Here is a 12336-nt window from a genome sequence, read left to right on the forward strand (position 1 = left end):
CAGTTTAGCTAGATCCGTTCCTGTTATCTTCTATCTAGACTATTTACATTTAATGCAGTGCGTCCTGCTCACAGTGTTCAGCTAGATCCGTTCCTGCTATTTACATTTAGTGCAGTGCGTCCTGCTCACAGTGTTCAGCTAGATCCGTTCCTGTTATCTTCTAGACCAGGGGTCTCAAACTCAAATTGCCTGAGGGCCACATGACAAGTTTTCATATCCCATGGGGGGCCGCATGCAAACTTTTAAAACTTCAAAAGCAATGAACTATACCAGCAATAATATACTATACTATACCCAGCACTGGTGTCAGCAAACGCATTATACCCAGTACTGGTGTCCGTAAGCGCATTATTAACCCAGCATTGGTGTCAGCAAACGCATTATTAACTACCCAGCATTACCCCTCCCACACTGCACAAATAGCCACACACTGCACAAATAGCCCCACACTCCATAAAATACCCCCCACACTCCATAAAATACCCCCCACACTCCATAAAATACCCCCCACACTCCATAAAATACCCCCACACTACACAATTACCCCCCACACTGCACAATCACCCTCCACACTGCATAAAATACCCCCCACACTGCACAAATTTCTACCCCAGTCACCCCACTAAGGACTTTGCCTCAGTGTGATGGCTCACTCACCTCTCCTGGCAGTCAGGATCATCTGCCTCCCAAATCCTCTCCTCCTGGCTTCCATACAGGCCTAGTGACAGGGGACCCAGAGAACACAATCTCCCGCCCTGAGGTGGCAGCAGGACCCTGGTTTGGAGCTCTGGTCGATCGTCAATGCCTAGGTGGGCGGATCGATGAGCGGATCCTTCCTCCGCTCCATTCTCAGCTCTGTTCTCTCTCTGGGCTGCAGCAGCGTGCAGCGGAGAGGACAGAAGAGATGGAGAGGTAAAGCCGATGGCCGATATATGATGACGATTTTTGTGGCCGATATTTTAGGCCGATTTGAAAAAAAAAAAACCTCACCCACTCCACTCCTCCCTGCTTGCTCCTGTCACTCTACCAAACACTTGATGTCCTCAGTACAGATGGCACTGGTTGGCTTAGGCAGGTGGCACTGGCAGGTGGCACTGTCTGTCACTGGCAGGTGGCACTGGCAGGTGGCACGTTGCACTGTTTGGAGGGTGCACTGATTGGCACTGACAGATGGCACTGGCAGGTGGCACTGATTGGCAATGGCACTGGCAGGTGGCACTTATTGGCAGTGGCACTGGTTGGCACTGGAAGGTGGCACTGGCAGGCATTGGCAAGTGGCACTGGTTTGAAACTGGCAGGTGGCACTGGTTTGGAACTGGCAGGTGGCACTATTGGCACTGACAGGTGGCACTGATTGGCGTGGCACTGGCAGGTGGCACTGATTGGCGTGGCACTGGCAGGTGGCACTGATTGGCGTGGCACTGGCAGGTGGTGGCAGGTGGCACTGGCAAGCACTGGTTGGCACTGGCAGGTGGCACTGATTGGCGTGGCACTTGCAGGTGGCGGAAGGTGGCACTGGCAGGTGGCTTTGATTGGCAGGGGCACTGGTTGGCGGTGGCACTGGCAGGCACTGGTTGGTGGTGGCACTGATTGGCGGTGGCAGGTGGCACTGGCAGGTGGTACTGGTTGGAGGTGGCAGGTGGCAATGGCAGACTGGTTGGCACTGGCAGGTGGCACTGATTGGCAGTGGCACTGGCAGCTGGCACTGACAGATGGCACTGACAGATGGCACTGATTGGCACAGGCAGGTGCCACTGGCAGGTTTCACACTGAGCGGAGTGTAACAGTGTGTGAAACTGACAAGGAGCTGTCCACACTCAGCGCTTGATGCTTGTGTGAAGCTGACACGTAGCACAGAGGAGAGAGACAGAGGGATCTGTCAGAATTGAGGTTGATGTCGGGGTGGGCGGGACCCGGCCGAGGTGGGCGGGGCCAGCAGCTGTCAAACACCAGCCAATGATTGGGCTGCTTAAGAAAAGGGGCGGGCCACATACACGTAGCTGCCCGCCCAGATCCCATTGGCTGGTGTTTGATATTGGCCGGGTCCCGCCCACCCCGGCCGGGTCCCGCCCACCCCCGACATCAACCTCAAATCTGACAGATCCCTCTGTCTCTCTCCTCCTGTTACGTGTCAGTTTCACACAAGCATCAAGCGCTGAGTGTGGAGAAGGAAGGAAGAGCAGCGGCCAGTGCTATATATCGACCTAATGGCCAAATATCGGTCGACCTCTAGTCCTTTATCAGCCCTGCCTGCGGGCCATTTTTAACCGGTCCGCGGGCCGGTACTTTGAGACCCCTGTTCTAGACTATTTACATTTAGTGCAGTGCGTCCTGCTCACAGTGTTCAGCTAGATCCGTTCCTGTTATCTTCTAGACTATTTACATTTAGTGCAGTGCGTCCTGCTCACAGTGTTCAGCTAGATCCGTTCCTGTTAAATTCCTACTGACAGGCAGGCTTGTCTGGTTACAGTATATAAAGCTACCTGAAGAAAATTACAGGTGTTCTATTTGATCCTATTAGTACCACGGTCAGGCAGCTAGACTATTTACATTTAGTACAGTACGTCCTGCTCACAGTGTTCAGCTAGATCCGTTCCTGTTATCTTCCTACTGACAGGCAGGCTTGTCTGGTTACAGTATATAAAGCTACCTGAAGAAAATTACAGGTGTTCTATTTGATCCTATTAGTACCACGGTCAGGCAGCTAGACTATTTACATTTAGTACAGTGCGTCCTGCTCACAGTGTTCAGCTAGATCCGTTCCTGTTATCTTCCTACTGACAGGCAGGCTTGTCTGGTTACAGTATATAAAGCTACCTGAAGAAAATTACAGGTGTTCTATTTGATCCTATTAGTACCACGGTCAGGCAGCTAGACTATTTACATTTAGTACAGTGCGTCCTGCTCACAGTGTACAGCTAGATCTGTTCCTGTTATCTTCCTACTGACAGGCAGGCTTGTCTGGTTACAGTATATAAAGCTACCTGAAGAAAATTACAGGTGTTCTATTTGATCCTATTAGTACCACGGTCAGGCAGCTAGACTATTTACATTTAGTACAGTGCGTCCTGCTCACAGTGTTCAGCTAGATCCGTTCCTGTTATCTTCCTACTGACAGGCAGGCTTGTCTGGTTACAGTATATAAAGCTACCTGAAGAAAATTACAGGTGTTCTATTTGATCCTATTAGTACCACGGTCAGGCAGCTAGACTATTTACATTTAGTACAGTGCGTCCTGCTCACAGTGTTCAGCTAGATCCGTTCCTGTTATCTTCCTACTGACAGGCAGGCTTGTCTGGTTACAGTATATAAAGCTACCTGAAGAAAATTACAGGTGTTCTATTTGATCCTATTAGTACCACGGTCAGGCAGCTAGACTATTTACATTTAGTACAGTGCGTCCTGCTCACAGTGTTCAGCTAGATCCGTTCCTGTTATCTTCCTACTGACAGGCAGGCTTGTCTGGTTACAGTATATAAAGCTACCTGAAGAAAATTACAGGTGTTCTATTTGATCCTATTAGTACCACGGTCAGGCAGCTAGACTATTTACATTTAGTACAGTGCGTCCTGCTCACAGTGTACAGCTAGATCCGTTCCTGTTATCTTCCTACTGACAGGCAGGCTTGTCTGGTTACAGTATATAAAGCTACTTGAAGAAAATTACAGGTGTTCTATCCCAGCTTAGTGCAGCTACAGGCCATTAGTATGTCTGGAAGGCCAAGAAGGAGAGGCAGACAGTCACAAGCCAATAAGAGAGGGCAAGCAGGCTCTGTGTCTAGTGCTGGTCGTGGAGACGGTGCATCCTCATCAGCACGTGGCCATGGGACACGCTTGGCCTTTTTTTCGGCAGCTGGCCATGTTGAGCCGCAACATGCGGAAGACTTGGTCGAGTGGATGACCAAGCCGTCCTCATCCTCCTCATCCTCTCTCACCCATGCCCAGGGTGCTTTGTCTGGCAAAGCAGCGGCCTCTTCCCTCAGCTCAATGTCATCAGTGACTCCTTCCCTAGCTCCACCATGTCCTCATGAGGATTCCCTCGAACTGTTTGACCACAGTGTTGGGTACATGCTCCAGGAGGATGCCCAGCGTTTGGAAGGCTCTGATGACGATACTGAGCTCGATGAAGGCAGTAACATGAGCACGGACAGAGGGGGTGCCCAAGAAGGACAGCAATCTGGCAGTCATGCTCCCCCTGCTGCAGCATACTGCCAGGTTTGCTCCAGTGATGAGGAGGGAGGGGATGATGAGGTCACTGACTCAACGTGGGTGCCTGATAGGAGAGAGGAGGAGGAGGAGGAGGAGGAGGCGGCGGCACATCACCAACGAGGCAGGATGCCCTCCAGGGGCCAGCCTAAGGGCAGCACATTGACTGCATCACACCCCAAAGCTCCACATGTGCAGGGCGCTGCAGTCTCTGCGCGTTATTCAAAAAGTTCTTTGGTGTGGGCCTTTTTTGAGACGAGTGCATCAGATCGCACCACTGCTATTTGCAACATATGTCTCAAGCGTATCTCGCGTGGCCAAAACATCTCCCGCTTGGGTACCACATGCTTGACCAGACATATGTTGACCTGCCATGCAGTTCGTTGGCAAGCGTATCTAAAAGACCCACACCAAAGAACAAAGAGGATCTCTCCTTGCTCCTCATCAGCTGAGATTTCCAACCCCACTAGACCTTCAGTCCTCTCTGAGACCTGCAGTGAGAGGAATGAAGGTGTAGAATTAGGTGTGTCACAGCCAAGTACTTGTGGGCAATCTGCTTTTGGTACACCGACGTCAGATTGTACCAGGCAAATTTCCCTGCCCCAGCTGCTGCACCGCCGAAAGAAGTTTGCTCCCAGCCATCCACATGCCCAGCGGTTGAATGCTAGCTTGGCAAAATTGCTAGCACTTCAACTGCTGCCTTTTCAGTTGGTAGACTCTGCCCCCTTCCGTGAGTTTGTGGAATGTGCGGTTCCTCAGTGGCAGGTACCCAAACGCCACTTTTTCTCACGGAAGGCGATTCCGGCTCTCTACCGGCATGTGGAAGGCCTCGCTGGACAGGGCGGTCAGCGGTAAGGTGCATATTACCGCTGACTCATGGTCCAGCAGGTATGGACAGGGACGTTACCTAAGTTTCACGGCGCATTGGGTGACTCTGCTGGCAGCTGGGAAGGATGCAGGACAAGGTGCAGTAGTGTTGGAGGTTGTTCCGCCACCACGCCTCCAAAATGCTGATTGTGACACACCTCTCTCCTCCACCCCCTCCTCTTCTTCTTCCTCCATGGCCTCTTCCTCGGAACCAGCGGTGCTCCGTAGGCGTTCAAGGGGCTACGCAAGTACGCAGGCCAAAAGATGCCATGTGGTGCTTGAGCTGGTGTGCTTGGGGGACAGGAGCCACACTGGGGCAGAGGTTTTGTCAGCTCTGCAGGGGCAGGTTCAGAGGTGGTTGACGCCACGCCAACTTAAGGCAGGAATGGTGGTTTGCGACAATGGCACCAACCTCCTCTCTGCCCTCCGACAGGGACAAATGACCCATGTGCCCTGTTTGGCTCACGTCCTTAACTTGGTGGTGCAGCGGTTCTTGGGCAGGTACCCGGGCTTACAGGATGTCCTGAGGCAGGCCAGGAAAGTCTGTGTGCATTTCCGCCGGTCATATAATGCCAGTGCTCGGCTGACGGACCTCCAAAAGGAGTTTAACCTGCCCAAGAACCGCCTAATCTGTGACATGCCCACCAGGTGGAACTCAACGTTGGCCATGCTGCAGCGGCTGCACACGCAGCAGAGGGCCATCAATGAGTACCTGTGCGACTATGGCACCAGGACAGGGTCAGGGGAGCTTGGTTTTTTTTCCCCACGCCAGTGGGCCATGATCAGGGATGCATGCACTGTCCTGTCACCATTCGAGGAGGCCACGAGGATGGTGAGCAGTGACAGTGCATGCATCAGTGACACTGTCCCCCTTGTCCACCTGTTGGAGCACACGCTGTGTGGAATAATGGACAGGGCACTTGAGGCAGAACAGAGGCAGGAAGAGGAGGACTTCCTTAGCTCTCAAGGCCCCCTTTATCCAGACAGTGTTCCTGCGTGCCCGCCGATCACACAGGAAGAGGACGAGGAGGAAGAGGAGGAGGAGGAAGATTGTGTCAGTATGGAGGTGGAGCCTGGCACTCAGCATCAGCAGCAGTCTTTAAGGGATCAGTCCCAAGAAACACATGGACTTGTACGTGGCTGGGAGGAGGTGGCTGCGGACCATGTCGTTCTTAGTGACCCAGAGGACTCCGGACCGAATGCCTCAGCAAACCTACGCTGCATGGCCTCCCTGATCCTGCAAAGCCTGCGTAAGGATCCTCGTATTCGTGGTATCAAGGAGAAGGACCAATACTGGCTGGCAACCCTCCTTGATCCACGTTACAAGGGTAAGGTTGCGGACCTTATCTTGCCATCGCAGAGGGAGCAGAGGATGAAACATCTTCGGGAGGCCTTGCAGAAAGGTCTGTGCAACGCGTTCCCAGAGACTGGGAGGTTACAAACTCCTGTTTCTGGACAACGTGTTGCTGAGGCTTCGGTCAGTCAAAGAAGGAGCGGTGGAGAAGGTGGCCGTCTGACCGATGCGTTCAGACAATTTTTTGGTCCGCAGCCCCAAGGTATGATCGGTTCCAGCAACCATCGCCAGCGTCTGTTTTACATGGTGCAGGAATACCTAGGGGCAAGATCAGACTTGGACACCTTTCCCACCAAAAATCCTCTGGGTTACTGGGTCTTGAGGATGGATCACTGGCCAGAGCTTGCACAGTATGCAATTGAGCTACTGGCCTGTCCTGCATCCAGCGTTCTTTCGGAACGCACATTCAGTGCTGCTGGAGGCGTGGTAACCGATCACAGGGTGCGTCTGTCCACCGACTCGGTCGATCGGCTGACCTTCATAAAAATGAATGAGTCTTGGATCACCACCAGCTACCAAGCACCTGATGCTGATGTAACCGAATAATTTTTTTTGAAATCTCAGATCCCTTCAAAGACTGCCTATGCTGATGCTGAGTGACTATCCCTGAGTAATTATCCTCTTCCTCCTCAATCATCACGCTGATAGCTTGTAAGAACATTTTTGGTTCTGGGCGCCACCACCAGTGCCTAAGGCACAATTTTTCAGCCCCTGTTTAACAGGGGCGTGTAATTACAATTTTTGATGTAATACTTTGCAGCAGGGCTCGTTCCTGCATTCCAACTAGAGTGTCTGTGAGGGGTTGCAGTGTTGTGGCACCAGCACCAGTGCCTAAGGCCCAATTTTTCTGCCCCTGTCTAACAGGGGCGTGTAATTACAATTTTTGATGCAATACTTTGCAGCAGGGCTCGTTCCTGCGTTCCAACTAGAGTGTCTGTGAGGGGTTGCAGTGTTGTGGCACCAGCACCAGTGCCTAAGGCCCAATTTTTCTGCCCCTGTCTAACAGGGGCGTGTAATTACAATTTTTGATGCAATACTTTGCAGCAGGGCTCGTTCCTGCGTTCCAACTAGAGTGTCTGTGAGGGGTTGCAGTGTTGTGGCACCAGCACCAGTGCCTAAGGCCCAATTTTTCTGCCCCTGTCTAACAGGGGCGTGTAATTACAATTTTTGATGCAATACTTTGCAGCAGGGCTCGTTCCTGCGTTCCAACTAGAGTGTCTGTGAGGGGTTGCAGTGTTGTGGCACCAGCACCAGTGCCTAAGGCCCAATTTTTCTGCCCCTGTCTAACAGGGGCGTGTAATTACAATTTTTGAAGCAATACTTTGCAGCAGGGCTCGTTCCTGCGTTCCAACTAGAGTGTCTGTGAGGGGTTGCAGTGTTGTGGCACCAGCACCAGTGCCTAAGGCCTAATTTTTCAGCTCCTGTTCAACAGGGGCATGTAATTACAATTCTTGATCTAATATTTCACAGCAGGGCCCTGTGAGGGCTTACAGTGTTGTGGCCACAGCAACACCTAAGGCCCAAATTTCTGCTGAGTATATAGGGCAGGACCCTACTTTCAAACATCTAACTTACAAACGACTCCTACTTGCAAACGGAAGGAGACAACAGGAAGTGAGATGAAATCTCCCCCTAGGAAGGGAAATTCTTTCCTGTAAGAGTTAATATGGGAAAACAATTTCTCCTTTCCACTGATGCTTTCCAATCCTTGTTCCACAAAAAAACCCAAATTTTCAAAAAACATTTTTCATTGGGACAAAAAAGTGAGGTGAAATCTTCTGAAGAGGAGGAAAGACAGCAAAACAAATGTCACAGGGGTGATAACCCTTCCCTATGTTTTCCAAAAAGCTTAGAAAAGATTTTTTGGCTGGAGCTAAACACGTTAAAAATGTTCAAAATTACAAACAGATTCTACTTAACAACAAACCTACAGTCCCTGTCTTGTTTGCACCGCCTGTATACTGCTGTTCAGAGTATATAGGGCCTGGTGGCCCCACACCTTTCCTTATTTTAATTTGGGTGCGGGGTTCCCCTTAATATCCATACAAGACCCAAAGGGCCTGGTAATGGACTGGGGGGTACCCATGCCGTTTGTCTCACTGATTTTCATCCATATTGCCATGACCCGACATGACATTAAACCCGCAAGCAGTTTTAAATGAGATTTTTTCCTTTAAAAATGACATTTGGTGCAGGGACTGTTCTAAACACGGGAAACACGCGTCACTTTACAGGCATACTATAGACACCCCCCAGGTACGATATTTAAAGGAATATTTCACTTTTTTTTTTTTACTTTAAGCATCATTAAAATCACTGCTCCCGAAAAAACGGCCGTTTTTAAAAGTTTTTTTTGCATTGATACATGTCCCCTGGGGTAGGACCCGGGTCCCCAAACCCTTTTTAGGACAATACCATGCAAATTAGCCTTTAAAATGAGCACTTTTGATTTCGAACGTTCGAGTCCCATAGACGTCAATGGGGTTCTAACGTTCGTGCGAACTTTCGGTCCGTTCGCGGGTTCTGGTGCGAACCGAACCGGGGGGTGTTCGGCTCATCCCTACTAGTAACGGCGGGGCTCAGCGATTTTTATCGTGAATGTAACATTATGGCGGACAGATCAGACACTTTTGGCGCTATTTTGGGACCATTCACATTTATACAGCGATCAGTGCGATTAAAAATGCATTGATTACTGTGTAAATGTGACTGGCAGTGAAGGGGTTAACCAGGAGGGAGCGCTGCAGGGGTTCAGCGTGTCCTAACTGTGGGGGGGATGGGCTATGTGTGACAAGACATTGATCACCGCTCCCGATTACAGGGAGCAGTGATCAGTTTCATTAGGCGGAACGGGGAAATGCTTGTTTACATCAGCATTTCCCCGTTCTTCCTCTCCGTGAAACGATCGTGGGGATCCCCGCGGACATCGAGTCCGCGGGACCCGTGATCAGTCTGCGCACCCGCAAGCCGCTTCTTAAAGGGCAACGTACAGGTACGTCAATCCTCCTGTACCTGCCCTTCTGCCACAGTATATCTGCGTTAACAAACATATAGTGAGCCACCACTTTGATATTTTTACTTACTTCCCTATAATTATTGATGAATCAGCAGGTTTTGGCACTGCAGTGTCAGCACTGTGAGATCTCGGTGCAGGACGTTTAGCTGTGGTAGCTCTGGCACCTAGTAAGATAAGTATGACATTATGGAATCATTTCATGTTGAGCATTAGAGAGGTTATCCTACTAAGTATAAAATGCATAACGTGCAACTCAGGCCCCCCTTGCTATGCTTAAACTCCAAGATGTTCTGATTGGTCAAAGCTCTGCCACTTCCTGCTAATGTTTAAACTTTCCAACTACCCACCACTTCCCACACATTCCTATTGGCCAGGAAGTCAGCCCATCATAGTAATCAGCCAATAGAAAGGTGTGTTAGACAGGAAGGAGTGGGCAAGCTGTGAAACTACCAGTCAGTGCCTGAGATTTGACCAGTCATAAAAGCCAAACATTTGAGCTTGGTGGGGAGGATTGCAGACTGCTGGACATACAGTGTCTTGAAAAAGTATTCATACCCCTTGAAATTTTCAACATTTTGTCATGTTACAACCAAAAACGTAAATGTATTTTATTGAGATTTTATGTGACAGACCAACAAAAGTGGCACATAATTGTGAAGTGGAAAGAAAATTATAAATGGTTTTCCAAATCTTTTCCAAATAAATATTTGAAAAGTGTGGCGTGCATTTGTATTCAGCCCTCTTTACTCTGATACCCCTAACTAAAATCTAGTGGAACCAATTGCCTTCAGAAGTCACCTAATTAATAAATAGAGTCCACCTGTGTGTCATTTAATCTCAATATATATATACAGCTGTTCTGTGAAGCCCTCAGAGGATTGTTAGAGAACCTTAGTAAACAAACAGCATCATGAAGGCCAAGAAACACATCAGACAGGTCAGGGATAAAGTTGTGGAGAAGTTTAAAGCAGGGTTAGGTTATAAAAAAATCCCTTGCTTTAAACATCTCATGGAGCACTGTTCAATCCATCATTCGAAAATGGAAAGAGTATGGCACAACTGCAAACCTACCAAGACATGGCAGTCCACCTGAACTGACAGGCCTGGCAAGGAGAGCATTAATCAGAGAAGCAGCCAAGAGGACCATGGTAACCCTGGAGGAGCTGCAGAGATCCACAGCTCAGGTGGAAGAATCTGTCCACAGGACAACTATTAGTTGTGTACTTCACAAATCTGGCCTTTATGGAAGAGTGGCAAGAAGAAAGCCATTGTTGAAAGAAAGCCATAAGAAGTCCAGAAGTTGCAGTTTGCTAGAAGCCATATGGGGGACACAGCAAACATGTGGAAGAAGGTGCTCTGGCCTAAAAGCAAAACGCTATGTGTGGTGGAAAACTAACACTGCACATCACCCTGAACACATCATCCACACCGTGAAACATGGTGGTGGCAGCATCATGTTGTGGGGATGCTTTTCTTCAGCAGGGACCGGGAAGCTGGTCAGGGTTGATAGGAAGATGGATGGAGCCATATACAGGGCAATCTTAGAAGAAAACCTGTTAGAGTCTGCAAAAGACTTGAGACTGGGGAGGAGGTTCACCTTCCAGCAGGACAATGACCCTAAGAATACAGCCAAAGCAACAAAGGAATGGTTTAGATCAAAGCATATTCATGTGTTAGAATGACCCAGTCAAAGTCCAGACTTAAATCCAACTGAGAATCTGTGGCAAGACTTGAATATTGCTGTTCACAGAAGTTCTCCATCCAATCTGACAGAGCTTGAGCTATTTTGCAAAGAAAAATGGGCAAAAAATCACTCTCTAGATGTGCAAAGCTGGTAGAGATGTCCCCAAAAAGACTTGCAGCTGTAATTGCAGTGAAAGGTGCTGCTACAAAATATTGACTCAGGGGGGCTGAATACGAATGAACGCCACACTTTTGGTTGTAACGTGACAAAATGTGGAAAATTTAAAGGGGTATGAATACTTTTTCAAGACACTGTAAGTGAAGGGATTTTAAATCCAGTGGCTGTGGGTTTTTTCTTCTTCTTTTTTTATGGGACAGTTGAGTTGAGGTTTAGTTTTCACATTAAATGTATTTTAACCACCAGAAGTCCAGGGCATTATTTAAATCTTTTCACACACATGATAAAATCTGCATTTTTGCTAGACAATATCTTAAAACCCCAAAGCAATTATATTATTTCTAAAAGCAGAGGCCCAGTAGAATGGTGGCAGTTGCTATTGTTTATGTCACTTGATAACTGTTTAACTGTTTAAAATATGCATATTTTAAACCACATATATAAACCACATCCAATTCACACTAGTGTGAACCCAGCCTAAAGGATGTTCTATAGGGACAGCATTTGCTATGCCTGATTAGCAAGTCTTTTTTTACAGCATTTGTATAAATGAATGATCATGTAGGCTGCATTGCCATTTTTGTTGAGAGAAAAAAAAAATGTCCTGTTCTAATGTCAGATTGCTCATCTTATACAACCTCTGGCAAAAATTATGGAATCACCAGTCCCTGAGTATGTTCCTTCAGTTGTTTATTGTTGTAGAAAAAAAGCAGATCACAGACATGGCCAAAAACTAAAGGCATTTCAAATGGCAACTTTCTGGCTTTAAGAAACACTAAAAGAAATCAAGAAAAATAATTGTGGTGGCCAGTAACAGTTAGATTTATAGAACAAGCACAGGGAATAAATTATGGAATCACTCAACTCTGAGGAAAAAAACTATGGAATCATGAAAACAAACAAAATAACACTCCAACACATCACTAGTACTTTGTTGCACCACCTCTGGCTTTTATAACTGCTTGCAGTCTCTGAGGCATTGACTTAATGAGTGATAAACAGTACTCTTCATCAATCTGGCTCCAGCCTTCTC

This window comes from Aquarana catesbeiana, linkage group LG01, assembly GCF_042186555.1.
Source record: "Aquarana catesbeiana isolate 2022-GZ linkage group LG01, ASM4218655v1, whole genome shotgun sequence".
Lineage (NCBI taxonomy): Eukaryota > Metazoa > Chordata > Amphibia > Anura > Ranidae > Aquarana > Aquarana catesbeiana.